The 16,124-nt window shown below is 38.8% G+C and overlaps 1 protein-coding gene across 1 annotated transcript in view; it reads left to right on the plus strand.

The window, feature by feature from the left end:
* LOC126235059 (uncharacterized) overlaps nt 1–16,124 on the plus strand; it is a 90,437-nt gene that overhangs the window by 16,784 nt on the left and 57,529 nt on the right. The window lies entirely within an intron of this gene.

Here is a 16,124-nt window from a genome sequence, read left to right on the forward strand (position 1 = left end):
TTCCTTTACACATTACGCGTTGTGACTGACCACTTCTATCGTGCGGTGTAGGCAAATCATGACAGCTGAGAGGACAACCACTGTCTGGACGAGGAAGAAAGAAGAAGCCGCCAATGTGTCCGTACCGTCGCTGCCACAAATTGAAATTATGTGAAATGTTAAATCAAAAGTTCTTGTCTGACCGCCCGTGGCCTTTTAAAACCCTCAGTGTCGAGCTAGGCTTGAAACATACTGAATTTCAAGGACTTGTGTGTAATTACTGTGAGTCAGTGAGAGGATTTAAGACGGAGTATTTAAAAGATTAGCTGTGTTAAATGCACGTGATTGGTAATTGACAGTTCAGTGATATTGTAATGGATTGGTATGATGATTTGCGTCTCAGTGTAAGGACAAATTTGAGTCAACAGTCGTTACCGAGAAGGAGAAATATCTTATGAGGCATGCATTGTATTTAATCTGTGCATGTGCGTTTTCCTTAGGAAGTGGTGATTTTCATTCAAAAATCGTAATACTCTAGTACGAACTCGCCAATATCTGACCAGCCAGGCAAAGTTATTAATTCAGGGCTGGATTACTGTCGTGATATTCGTGTGGCATCTCCCTAGGCCGATAACTCGTAATCGGTGCACCTATGTTCCTAAGGGCCAATTGATCGACAGACTACATCCACTTAAGTAGAGTAAGCTCCTAAACGATATATGAGGTCCGCCACAGCGTAGAACCGATATTATACTTTGTTAGCTGGATAAAAGTCGATCGAGAGAATAAATGTTATATTTCAATTTTTGTGAAGTTTTTGTAATGTTTGGTCAAAGAGAGCCAAACTTTCATTTTTATTCACAGACACAACGACGGATTTCCAAAGTGACTAAAACAAGCGAAAAAGTCAGTCTCCGTTGATAACGAAGTTACTGGGACAGAGCGGAACAAACGGTGGCATTTCGCCGATATCTCACATTGGAAAAAGATAAGGTTTGTGCCCTCGTGAACGTAAACACACAGCGAGGATAATATGAGAATATTACAATGCTTCTTGAAGCAAGTACGACTGAAGCTCAAGCATGAGACAGCGCATTTCAAGTTCCAACATCGGCACTTCTCATGCTTGCGTCGCAAAAGTACAAAAAGCACCGTACCTTTGAGCTAGGAGTCGTTATATTACTCTGAAATTATCTCTTATTCCTCGGCACAGATCCAGTGACGTTGGTGATTTTCGATGAATGAATTATGATTTGCACTTTTATTATCGGTATTCGCCTTCGAATCTGACACATGTGGAGGACCTGTGACCGATTCCTGACAGTGCCAGGAATTTTTTCTTGGTCGGAGGACAGAAACACTGTGCCTCAGCCCCGTGAGACCAACTGAGGATTTACTTGATTGAAATATAGCAACTCCAAAGTCTGGAAAGCTTACAAATGGCCGGAGATCGGTGTGCTGACCGACGCTTCTCCGTACCGCATTCAAATGACGCCATTCGGCAGAGGACGACACAGTGTGCTGTGGGCGTCGTGTGATACTCTTTGTATGACGGCACAGTTACTTTTATCTTTATTTTTGCAGTGTCCTGCCCGCAACAGGTCATTAGATTAACATAAATTGTACAGTCTAAAAAATTTTTAATATTTCCTAAACACGGAAAAATTTACCCGCATCTTTCGAATAAGAAATTTGAAAAAAAAAAGAAATACTTCATACACGATAACAGAAATGAAATTATTAATTTCTGAGCCCTAATTATCAGTACACTTTTTTGATTTTGGATGCAGCTTAGAAATTGTGAAATGCTGGTTTGGGTGAACAGGGTAAAAGGGTGCAATCGATTGACTGAGTTCAGGGTGATATTTGAACGCTTAATCGTTTAGTAATAACTTGTGTCAATATCAGTCGACATAAAAGCGGAATTTTACTTGAACAACAAACCTGTCCTACTAACTGAAATGAATTTGAGGACATAAAAACATTTTAAACACTCTGGCTGCATAAAATTCTTCAGCATTTAGTAACACAAAAAATTAGAACAAGTACTTCCAATTTTTAATCAGTTTCAGAAATCAAATATTTGTAAAAATACTCTGTAACTGAATTCTTTAAATGACATCTGCTACTATGTTTCAAAATATGATGAAATTTTAATTTTACTGTATTTTAAGGAGATATATGGTCATTTTAACAATTTACAAACCGATCAGCACCATGTGGACAACAGTAATTTCCCTGACATATTCTGTTGGATCCCAAGTATTCATTCTGTCATAACAGCTGCTTTGCCATATCAGTGTCAGTGTATACCACCCCATAAAATTGTAGGGAAATGTCACCTTGAACATCTCAGCATTATAAACAGGCAACCATGGGTTTTTAGAGCAGCCAGACAGTACAATAGTAGTATCTGCAAGTCTAACAGGTTTGTTGTGCATCAACAACATGCATTCAGACAAAGCTTGTCGCTAAAGGACAACATTAGTATACAGTGAGAAGTGAATAGAAACAATATAAAATAATCAGACAACTGCCTATTAACGACGTACGTTGATGTCAAGAATCACACGCATACAGACTACAGCGACATTGGTGAACACAGAGTGAAACAGACTCCATCAACGCACAATATGTGAGTGGTTACTAGAAAGTGGCGATATAGCCACACCAAATAACAGTCCATTTACATCTACATTTATACTCCGCAAGCCACCCAACGGTGTGTGGCGGAGGGCACTTTACCTGCCACTGTCATTACCTCCCTGTCCTGTTCCAGTCGCGTATGGTTTGCGGGAAGAACGACTGCCGGAAAGCCTCCGTGCGCGCTCGAATCTCTCTAATTTTACATTCGTGATCTCCTCGGGAGGTATAAGTAGGGGGAAGCAATATATTCGATGCCTCATCCGGAAACGCACCCTCTTGAAATCTGGACAACAAGCTACACCGCGATGCAGAACGCCTCTCTTGCTGAGTCTGCCACTTGAGTTTGCTAAACATCTCCGTAACGCTATCACGCTTAACAAATAACCCTGTGACGAAACACGCCGCTCTTCTTTGGATCTTCTCTATCTCCTCTGCCAACCTGACCTGGTAAGGATCCCACACTGATGAGCAATACTCAAGCATCGGTCGAACGAGTGTTTTGCAAGCCACCTCCTTAGTTGATAGACTACGTTTTCTAAGGACTCTCCCAATGAATCTCAACTTGGCACCCGTCTTGCCAACAACTAATTTTATATGATCACTCCACTTCTAATCGTTCCGTACGCATACTCCCAGATATTTTACAGAAGTAACTGCTACCGGTGTTTGTTCCGCTATCATACAATCACACAATAGAGGATCCTTCTTTCTATGTATTCGCAATACATTACATTTGTCTATGTTAAGGGTCAGTTCCACTCCCTGCGCCAAGTTCCTATCCGCTGCAGATCTTCCTGCATTTCGCTGCAATTTTCTAATGCTGCAACTTCTCTGTATACTACAGCATCATCCGCGAAAAGCCGCATGTAACTTCCAACACTATCTACTAGGTCATTTATACAGTACCTGTATTTACCTGAAGTGTACACACATCATGGCCAGAACAAACTCCGTGTGTCCTGCTTGGTTAGACACGCTGTAGTCCGATTGAAATTACTTTGTTTTTGACATATGGTAGTGGTGGGGAGCAGAGCTACTGGATTGTACACAACATGCCAAGTATTCATGCTCGCGCACCAAAAAAGATACAATGTGTCTACTTTCCTTGGGCCCTGGTACTCGCCGATTGTTGTTAACTTACTTGCAGGTAGTAGGGAAGGCAGTGGTGAGACGCTGCTACTGCAGCGACCGTGATGCGTTAACATGCAGTAACCACATGTTATAGGCGAATAACGGCAATAAGACGAGCATTATGTCACACAAATACTGCAAAGTAAGAAATTATCTAAATAAGTGGAGAAAACTGTAGGAGGCTGACACAGCTGAATTATACCGTTAACGGATGCACGGGTTGTAACTGAATCACATTCATTATCATCTGTGTAGTAACCAGAACTGTTGTCAGAATCTAATGAAATAATAAATTGTTCTCCGTTATTTTCCACTGCCATTCATTCATGCATACTTTGATTATTGCTTCCTTCCCATGTCTTGCAACAACAGGTCAGTCTGACGACGAAATTTGATTTATAGTATCCTTTGTCAGTCTTCCCAAATCTGCCATTGGACTTTTTTGTGGTTCCATGCCACTTAATCCGTCACTTCAGCTCCATATGCATCCGATGGAACAGACATGGTCGTGATATGTTGGCTGTCTAAGGGCGGTATGGCTACTTTTTTTTTGTTTGCCTGTTCATCTACAAGTATAAAGGTGTTTTATTCTGAACCGCGAGATGAAGTAATTAACTTCTTCTACACCCGTGTGGTACGGGAACGTGTTTCTACTGTTGTCAGTTGATAATATCTTATTTCCTTGAAGGTACCCTAGGTGCTTCTCTAATATAAAGAGCTCTAGAACCAGTCACAGATTCCAGTTCTGCCTGTCTTTAGGGAGACAAAACTTCACTGCATATTAATACATCGATCAATAACTAAGACCAAGGAATAACGATTTATATAAATACTCAGCTTTTTACGTTCATCCATGTAGAAATAAAACAACAAAGCAGTTTGTTATATTGATAAAAGTATCATATTAACTAAAATGAACGCTATTTTCTTAGAGACAAATAACTGAAGATTACATTTACTCCACACTGAATACCTGTTCTGACGGAGTTTGTTTTTAAAGTCACCTGAAGGTAAAGTGATCACATTTGACACGGGAAGTTCTCTAGATTAAATTCTGAAGGTCTCTTAATTTCAAAGTATCGTAATAACTATGAAAACTAAAGGAAAGCCGTGATGCGACACTACAAGTTGCGAAAGAATCGAAGCTTTAAACCAAATAGTTTATTTATGATCGTGTAATAAAGATTGTGAGTCTGAAATCTTCCTTTTCAATATTCTGTGAAGAAACTAAACCGTTTACCAAAGACTAACTTCAGTAGCAGACATAGTTTTGCCTTATTTGCGTAATATTGTTTTTGTAGTTGCTCGAAACAAAAGTCACTGGTTATGGGACCCTCCTTCCCCTCCCACCTCACCCTTGGGGCCTGGCCCGTCCCAACTAGGCATGGCGGCTGTCACAGAAACAACCGGTTTTTGCTTACATGGTTTTTTTTTTCAAGCCAGTTTAACCCGAGTGTTAAACATCCCAATATAACCGGTTTCCGAAATAACATATTTTCGGAATTTATACCTATTATTTTCTGTAACAAACGTAGAAACTGAGCAAAGACTGAAAAATTTTGACTGTCTCAGTTTAACGATACAGATGAAAATATTAAATCAAATGAGCAAGTAAAAGAAAATATAGTCCGCCCACCATTCACTGCTTTACTCGAAAAGTAATAAGTAATTAAATACTACCAAAAAAAGTTACCAGTATTCGCCTATTGATTTCTTTTTTACGAAACTGTGCTCAAAATCATGTTGTAATCGGGGACCGTACCACTGTTTGCGTATTACGAATAGTCAGTACTAAATCGTGAAAACTGAGGTCGGAGATATCTGTTTTTCGTGTTAATTTGTCCGTTTTTAAGGACAACAAGTAGGAGAAGACGTATTATGTAGACACTGGCAGCAGATCAGTTACCTTCTGTTTTTATCGTATACTATGAATGAACTGTTGTTAGGTTATTAGCTTACTAAAATTACCATAATTTTATTCCTCTTTTATTATTTCATAGAAATGGCAGACAAATCCTTAATGTTTTAAAGCAAATGAAGCATTGTACTTAATTGCTACGTCACTGTAGCACTCGCAAAGTAATTTCGATCGGAGTATAGTGGTAGGATTTGAAATCTGCTCCATCTTATTTTATTTGAAAACAGAAAGTTCAGAGTCGAATTGTACTCTGTAATGCACTCGAGTAACAGTATAATCTTTGCATTCAGCTCTAATGTTTTACGAAATTTATACAAGTCTTCTACTTGACAATGTCGTATACAGACTATGAATAACTCCCGAGAAGCTTAATTACAGTACACTAATTCAGTATTGTGAACTTTATTACAACTTGATGCACTGTAGAAGCCGTTTCCGTAACTTTCTCATTCATTTAACAACGGTGAAATTTATACCAACCTCTTCATAAACAGAGATCGCAGAAGACTTCCCCAACAGAGAACAATAGCACCACTCGCGCCCCCTGCCACCATCTATTCACTCTAAGGCTCATTAATTAAAGGAAAAAAATTCGATAGCACGTTTGCACCTTGGTCTGAAACACTCTTTCTCATGCCATGTTCAGGAACGTTCGTTGAAATATTAGGTCTATTTCCATACGTATTCTCGTAATTCGGAGGGCGCATTACATTTCATAAACAAAACGAGGTAACGAAACTAACCTCCCAGCACATAATTTTATACAAAGACGAAAGTACTTTGAGCTATTAGCAACGTCCATGTACCGGGTGATCAAAAAGTCAGTATGAATTTGAAAACTTAATAAACCACGGAACAATGTAGATAGAGAGGTAAAAATTGACACATGCTTGGAATGACATGGGTTTTTATTAGAACAAAAAAAAAAACAAAGTTCACAAAATGTCCGACAGATGGCGCTGGACAGCAAAACGTCAGTGACTGTGCATGACAATCGTGTATGAAAGGAGCTGTAATGAGAGAGAGAATCAGATGCGCCAGCAGTCGCAGCATGTTGACGTTACCTGAAAAGGCACCTTTAGTGAAGCTGTATTATCAGAATGGGGAATGTGCTAGTTCAGCGTTACGATCCTATCGCCATAAGAAGGGGATTCGAAAGGGTAAAGGTCCGTTGACAAATGCAGCTGTGGGGAGAATGATCTCGAAGTTCGAAGTCACGGGTTATTTAGAGATAGATCCCGTAGTGGCCGACCGAGCACAAGGCGTAATGCTGCTGAGACAGTTCAGGAAGAAATTGAGACTGTAGCGGGTTTGTCTATGCACGGGGAAGTCAGCGCTCGTGCAGTCGCACGTCGCACCGGCATTCCATACACTACTGTTTGGTTGGCACTTAGGCGTACCCTCCGATGCTATCCATACAAAATCCATCGGCATCATCAACTGTTACCCGGCGATTTAGTGAAGCGGAGGGCATTTGCGGTACGGGCGTTTCAAAAGATGGCGGAAGATGACGATTGGTTGAGTAATGCGTTGTGGACCGACGAAGCTAATTTTACGCTCCGAGGGTCTGTCAACGCCTACAACTGCAGAATTTGGGCTACCGAAAATCGTAGAACTGTCGTGGAAACTCCGTTGCACGATGAGAAAGTCGCGTCATGGGTTGGATTTACCACATAAACCGTTATCGGGCCTTTTTTCTTCGAGGAAGTGCGTGATTCTAGTTTTGTAACTGCTACCGTGACGGGTGAGAGGTACGCCGATATGTTACAGAATCGAATCATCCCCAGCCTCGCTTATTAACATCTGCTGGAACGTACGATGATTATGCAGGATGGCGCTCCACCCCATATTGCTAGACGCGTGAAAGATCTCTTGCGCACGTCGTTTGGTGATGATCGTGTACTCAGCCGCCACTTTCGTCATGCTTGCCCTCCCAGGTCCCCAGACCTCAGTGTGTGCGATTATTAGCTTTGGGGTTACCTGAAGTCGCAAGTGTATCATGATCGACCGACATCTCTAGGGATGCTGAAAGACAACATCAGACGCCAATGCCTCACCATAACTCCGGGCATATGTCCAGACGTGATTTCCTTCCCTGTCCTTGTCCAAGACAAGCTGACGTTCCGCCTATACTGTTTTCAGCTCAATGGTGCATTTCCTTTCTTCTCACTAAGATGACGAAAGTGGTCAGTAACGGTTTCCCTTTGAATCTGCAAGTGTTTCGGCAAAGAGCTTGGAAGAGTATTTGAACGGAATGCATAGTATTTTCGAAAGAGGTTATAAGATGCTCATCAATAGAAGTAAAAGTCGAAGTAAATCAGGTGACGTTGAGGGAATTAGATTAGGAAACAGGAAACTAAAAACTGTATATGTTTAATTTTATGCATTTCTGTTGGCGTTCCTTTCGTGACAGTATTACTTTCGTAAAATAAAGAATAGCTCCCTGTAGACCAAGCCATGGTTTTATTTCAATGCACAATGCATCTCGAGTCCTGAGTGCTCAATTCAGGGGCTTTGACAGTCTACGTTGATTAATTTTCCGGATTTAGATTCATTCTGGTCCTGGTAAAGTTGCAATGGCATATTGTGAATATAAGTTTAAAAAAATAATACAAATCGATAATTAACTTACTAATCCCAATGGTGGATACATGGTTTTTGAACCATAGTATGAGTAAACATGTTTATGTGCACATATACACTTTTTGTTCTTCAGCACATTTTGTGTTCACAAGTCAAGGAATTTCAAATGCAAATATACTGCATTTATACAAATGCACTAGTGATATTATTTCAGAGGAAATACAAAGCCGTTATATTATTAGTTATACAGCATATCATTTACAAAACAAAGATTTGTGAATATGTAAAATGTGGATTACGTTATCAAATGGTAGCACTGTTAAATGTTACTACCTGTTCATTCAACATGTTTTTCAAAGATATGATTTTGTTTAACATTATTTCTAATTTTTACCGTTGATCAAGTTTTTCACCACATTGTTCTGTGTGGTTTACACTTACTCTTTTGTGAATGTCAGGTAGACTGTGTCTCTTAAGGTACTTGGGGTTGGCTACTGTGGATTTGTCGAAGTGGTTAAGTCTAAAAGCATCAGTGTGTTCTTTGTATTACATATGGAAAGTTCTTCCTGCTTTGCCTATGTAAAATGCAGGGCAGCTGTTACATTGTAATTTACATATTCCTCTATGTTCAGTTGTTGGGGGGTTTCTGTTTACTGTGTGAAGAAAGTGATGTGCAAGATTGCGGTTTGTGGAGAATGATATTTTAATATTGGTGTTTCTAAATAAGTTAGCAATTTTTGTGATGCCGTACCTAAATAGGGAATGCTTGTGAAAAAGTGTGTTGGGTCATTGCTATTCATGCTTCTGTTACTTATGTTCGCCTGTATTTTCTTAGATAATTTGTCAACTGGTTTTTCTGTATTCTCATTATATACTGCAGTTACTTTTGTTGTATATTTTGGGGCACTGGGGTATAATGTAACTTCCAAAGCACAGAATTTCTATGGGAGGGTTATAAATAAAACCAACATTAGTTTCGCAAATACAGAACCAACCTACTGATCAAATGTCTTAAACACAATATCAGAGTGCTTGATGACCGTACCCTACAAAATCAATTAGTAAATACTAAGCAAGCTGTTGACATGACTAGCCTGTGAACGATGGAAAGATTTTCCTAGCACATAATATTAATGAAATTATTCAACAAGAAGAGGAAAAAGTAAAACAACACTCCAATACAACCTTTCAAGAAAACGAAGTGTTAAAACAGTTGCAACATAAACTAAATGGTCATGACACTATAACTGTTAAGGTGGATAAAGGAAACTCCACTCTTGTCATTTACAAATATGATTACATTAGCAAAATTCTAAATTTTTTCTCAGAAAAAAAACATTACTAAATTGGACCATGACCTAACCACTAAATTGTAGTAAAAATTAAAGGAAATAATTAACCAATATAAGTTCCTGCTGTCTGATAAACAACTAAAATGTTGTCCATTAATTAACCCCACAGTCTGCAAACATTGCACACAACTAAAGATCCACAAAGCTAGCTCTCCAATTAGATCAACTCTTAACTCCAATGATAAACCAGCATACAAACTTTCCCCAGTATTAAACAAAATACTCAGGAAGTTTTACACTTTCGAAACAATATACTCAATAAAAATACAAATGCGTTAACAAAACTCATCAAAGATGTTGTAATCCCCAGAGAAGATAGATTTGCCTCATTTGACACTGTTAATTTATTCACAAATGTACCTGTCAAAGAAGCAATTGAAAGTAACACAGAAAACCTTATAAAACACAAAAAACTAACCATACCAGACTTTTAGAGTTAGTTGATCTGTTCAGACTGGTAATATAAAATCTACCACCAGAAAGAAACCTTAGTTATGGCTAAACGTATCAAGCCTCCTGAATACAAATTTCTTGAACAGAAGAATATACTTCCTGAAAAAATTCAGTACTACAGAAGTTATGTGGATGACATTGCACTCCTACCTGGTGGCACAAAATATGAACATCATGAGACTCTTACATGATTAAGTTCAATCCACGATAAAATAACAATGACAGTAAAACGCGAAAGAAATCAATCCATAAATTTGTTAGACCTTACAATTGTTAACGAACAACAAGAAATAATTTTTACATTACAGGGAATCAATCAACACTGACATCACAAAACATGAATCATCATACTATCCTAACACACTCAAGTTTACTGTGCTGAATAGGGCAAACACATTATCTTTGAAACCTGGAACATTGATACAAAAACTGATATGATCAAAGCAATTTCAGTAAACAACGAGAGTACAGAAAAATGAACTGATAAGCTATCCAACAAAATACAGGCCAACAGAAGCATGAACAACAACTGAGACAGCACACTTCTCCACTGGTATTCCCTATTTAGGCACAGCATCACATAGAATTGCTAACTTATTTAGAAACACCAATATTAAAATATCATTCTCCACAAACCACAATCTTGGACATCACTTACTTCACACAGTAAACAGAAACACTCCAATAACAGAACACAGAGGAATATATAAATTACGATGTAACAGTTGCCCTCGATTTTACATAGGCAAAACAGGATGAAATTTCCACACACAATACACAGAACTCACTGATGCTTTTGAACTTAACCACTTTGGCAGACCCACAATAGCCAACCACAAGTACCTTAGCATACACACAATAACTGACATTCACAACAGCAGAACTGTTCTCCACACAGAAAAACATGGTTAAAAACTTGATCTACTAGAACAATCAGAAGTAATGTTAAACAAAGTAAAATCTCTGAAAAACATGTTGAATGAACAGAGTTTAGCCGTCACAGATTTTTCTGTAATTTTAGAAGTTTATTTTTTCCATAAAGTAGAAATATTTAATAGTGCTACCAACTGATAAATTAATCCACGTTTTACATATTCACAGATATTTGTATTGTAAGTGATATGCTGTATAACTAATAATAGAATGGCTTTGTATCTCCTTTGAAATAATAGCACTAGTGTATTTGTAGAAATGCTGCATATTTACATTTGAAATTCCTTGACTTGCGCATACAAAATGTGCTGTATAACTAAAAGTGTATACATGTACACAAACATGTTTACTCATACTAAGCTTCAAAAACCATGCATCCACCATTAGAAACAGTAAGTTAATTGTCAATCTGTATAAGTTTTGTAAACTTATATTCAGAATATGTCCATTTTCTAATGTACCTTTATAATCTTACCAGGACCAGAATGAATCTAAATCTGGAAAAATAATCGATGAAGACTGTCACAGCACCTGAAGTGGAACACCAAGGACTTTAAATGCATCGTGCAATGAAAAACCTAACGAATTGACTGAGGGCGACTGTTCTTAATTTTCCGAGCTGTAGATCAGTTTTGAAATCTGGGCAGCAAAATAACAGATGATGGCCGAGGTAGAGACGATCTGCAGACTGGCAGGAAATCGTTTCTGTAAAAGAGAAATTTGAGTGTTAGGAAGTCTTTTCTGAAGGTTTTTGTCTTGAGAATACAAAAGTGGAAAACAAGCAGTTCAGACAATAAGAAATAGAAAATTTTAAAATGTGGTGGTGCAGAAGAATGCTGAAGATTAAATGGGTCGACCGAATAGCTACTGATACGGTAATAAACTGAAATGGGGAAAAAATCTTGCCGCATCACGGAAGAGACAGTCTGGCTGTCAAGGAAAGTGTAGGGACAAAAACTGTAGAGGAAGAGCCAAACATGAATTCAGAAAGCAGGTTCAGATGAAAGTAGCTATTCAGAGATGAAGGAGCTTGTACAGGATAGATTAGCACGGAGATCTGCCTCAAACCGGTCTTTGGAGTCAACAGGGCAACAACGGTAAGTAAATGGGAGCCTAATCTTAAATTACCTATTTTCTTCTGTTGCCACTTTCTTAATTTTTCTACACCTGCCACCAACAGGAGTGTAAGATTCCTGAGCCTACAGTTCACAGTTCACCGTTGAATATCCTTCTCTCCCGCTGTAAAAAGCCTGTAACTTCTACCTTCGTTGTATGTTCACTCTATTTCGACTTCTCATTTGATATTATCCGAACTACAGTTATGATTAGTATCAGTAGAGAACTTTTAATTTTTGAACAACTATTTTATTCCCTCCTCGTACCTCTATTTATACTATTACCACTGCTATTACTCCAACAAGCTGGTGGCAGTAGTAGTAGTAGTAGCTGTTGTTGTTGTGCAATCCTAATACTATTACAGTCTGTAAACTGAAGAGCGAACAGCAGAAGCGGTTTAGAGAGTAGCCTTTCCCAGAGGAAACTACCATACAGCTGCACGAAGAATCATTTTTCCATCTAGCAGTGCTACGCAGCATGCGGAGATGTACGCAGAATATATTAGGGTGCCTTTCTTGAGTTAGTTGTTCGCGTTACTAGCGGAAGGTGGTTCTGTTTCCTTAATTTTTTTTTAGGGCAAAGATATCGATAATCTTATGATAACTCAAGAGATTGTGCACAAGATAGTGAGACTGTGGTTGAACGTTTTTATATATAGAAGAAAATAAATACAACCAGCCACACTTTTTTAATTAATTATTTGTTTCACCGTAACCAGTTACGGGGCTGAGCCAATCTTAAGGCGACAGCCAGAGCTTCTTGTACAAATATCACGGTTTTGTTCTATAATATAACACAATATTCATAATTTTCTTGTTTACAAAAAGTTTAATGTTATACACAAAACCTTTTAAATGTAATTTACTTGAGGAAAACGTTTCCCTACATATTCCAGCGGAGGGCTCACGCCATTACAGCAAGTTGAACACAAGCTCACCAAAGCAAGATAGTGAACACATATGTATGCACCTGACGACAAGTCATCTAGTTATCTGATTGGCTGCATCAAAGAAAAAATGGTGCAATATTCACTTCTACAGCTATAATGTATATTGCTGTAAACATTTTGTTTCTTCGTGTCACGGCCCAGATCCGAGATTAGCGAAATAAGTCATTCACTAAAAATGGGTGGCTGGTTCCAGCTTTTCTTAAGCTTTATTTTTGCGAAAACAGTTGCAGCGTTTCCAAACCATCGTGAGTAAAATAGTGAACTTTCTGTGATTATCTACATATAATCAGCAATTGCTTGAAAATTTCATAACCGATTGCATTAATTCTTTTGCCAAAAGAATGTATTTCAAACAAATAAAACTTGAACAGTTTACAAAACATCTGGCGTTGTTTTAAACTTCGAATGAGCCTCAGCAGTGAGAAGGATTACTTTTGAACAGATTTTGATACAGTTGCAATACATTCAGTTCTTAAAACTATACTTTAAAACGTTAACGTTATAGTTATGTTATGCGATACTGAAATACCAAACGAAATTCGTTAATACCCTAGTTTTTTTATGTGTTCTATCGACTAAAATTTTTATCTCGCAATCATAAACTCATCAATTGCATCACGTTGTGTTAAAAATCCTGTCGAAATATATTTGCCCGTTTAAGAGGAGATACTGCGAGTACAAGCGTTTTGGCCGGAAGGTATTACGTTCCATGTTTTTGGTGGATACATAAACCCTATCTTTCTTATGACACTCGGTCATACGGTAATATAATGTACCCTACATTGCTGTGGAAGAGTGCAGTCTCATACTCTATTTCATAAAGTGGTAATGCAGTAAGCGAAAAATAAACGGAGTCTCTCTATTGTGTCGGCACTGTCGAGATGACTGTAATAACTAAGAGAAACAGCCTGCAGGGGCACCTAGTGAAGTAGTTAAAAAAGAACAAAGACTCATTTGCTTGCCTTTCAGTCTAAATAAGACTTCACTACGCTCGTGGACATAAATAAGCGATAATACTTCTATTAATCTCACAAGAATATAGTTTATTTTGTGGTTCATATTTTTTAACCCTAGCAACACGACAGAGAAAGAATTTGTTTTCTCTCACTAACGCCGTTATCTCGAGCTACCAAAACAATTCCTTATCTGGCGCTGGATTGAGCAAGAGGCCCATGAGGAAGACAGGCCGTGGCGCGTACGTCACTAAGGTAGTCCTGAAGTCTCTCGCTCGCTCAGCTCAGCAGACAAAATGCGTTTCTAAACCTGTTAACTCGCAGCTAGGCGTGTAAGTACTAACGAGAATTGCATCTTCCACTGGAATCAGCTATTATGAAGTCTTACTGATTAACAGTACTACAGCAAAATTTAATTTAAGATCAATACTCGATATAAATGCTATAACGGCTTGTTTATAGCATTTAGTCTCTTCTGCTTAACAGTACTCATTACATACTGGATCTGGTGCCTTATGCAACTGATAATCATTGAAGCATGATTTTATTTTATTGTACGCCAGTACAGCCGTAACAAATTATAAGTAGGCCCGATGACTTCCCATCATTGTAAGACTAATAACGGTAAGATTCCCTAATAGCGGATTCCAGAAGAAGATTCAGTTTTCGTCTGTACGGACACGCCTAGTTACGAGTTAACAGGTGTAGAAACGTAGTTTGTCTGCTGATTTGAGCGAGCGAGCGCAGGACTACCTTCGTGACGTACGCACCGCGGCCTGTCTTTCTCGTAGGTCTCGATTGGGCACCCGTGACGTCTCAGGCCACTATGGAGGGACGGCATCACAAACCACACTTGGGTCACCAATTGACAGTGGCAGTGGAGTACTCGGTAGAAATCTCGTAGATTTTAAACTACTTGACGTGGCTGAAAGCCAAAGAGAATTTAATCAATATATATCGCCACGAAACTATATGTTCGTACATTTCTGTTACCACATTTTCAATAATCCACCATAATTTTAATCATGACAAGGTGTTACAATTCTCAATAATAGGCATTCCATTGTCCACTTGTAAATAATTTTAAGAGTAGCGTTGACAGACTCACTGATTTTAAGCCAAACGTTATCTGTGATGTATTTGACACACAATCAATAGTCCACTCAATGGGTGATTTGTTCTAGAACGTCGCCGAGGCTGCTTACGCTAATAGTACAAGTGACCTCTGTTACTGCAGACAGCACAGGCATACGCTGGTACGACGGACATGGGATGCAAGTTTAGTTATTCGGAAATCAGAAAGAAGAGCACGGGAGATGACAATTTACCCAGTTACCCTTTCCATGTCATCGTCTATTACAGCAGGTATAGTGGCACGTTGCCCCAAATAGGTAATAAGAGTAACTTTAGAATAATATCAGGCTCGATTTCTTAGGGAAGAAATAGCGCCCAGCGGCTGTATTTATTTCAAGAAGTAAAGGGTACAGCAGTCACTCGCAACGATATGTATTGCAGATCTGGATTTCGGTCACCATGTGGCCGTCTTTAGAGCAGTAAATGTAAGTAAAGACATTAAAGACACTTGTGTATGCACATAATCCCATTTTGACTGTTCATTTCAGACGTTCACACAGTGTGAACTCAACATTTGACATGAAAGGTCCAGTTGGGGCTACGTGCATATACAAGTGTGTTTAATGTCTTAACTTACATTAACTGCACTGGAGATGGCCAAAAAGTGATCGAAATCTAGGTATGCAATACACATAATTGCGACTAATTGCTGCATCCTTTACTACTTAAAAATAATTACTACTGCCGGGAGCATATAATGCTGTTGATGGTGTGGTCTTCAGTCCTGAGACTGGTTTGATGCAGCTGTCCATGCTACTCGATCCTGTGCAAGCTTCTTCATCTCCCAGTACCTACTGCAACCTACATCCTTCTGAATCTGCTTGGTGTATTCATCTCTTGGTCTCCCTCTACGATTATTACCCTCCACGCTTCCCTCCAATACTAAATTGGTGATTCCTTGATGCCTCAGAACATGTCCTACCAACCGATCCCTTCTTCTAGTCAAGTTGTGCCACAAACTTCTCTTCTCTCCAATC

This window comes from Schistocerca nitens, chromosome 2, assembly GCF_023898315.1.
Source record: "Schistocerca nitens isolate TAMUIC-IGC-003100 chromosome 2, iqSchNite1.1, whole genome shotgun sequence".
Classification (NCBI taxonomy): Eukaryota; Metazoa; Arthropoda; class Insecta; order Orthoptera; family Acrididae; genus Schistocerca; species Schistocerca nitens.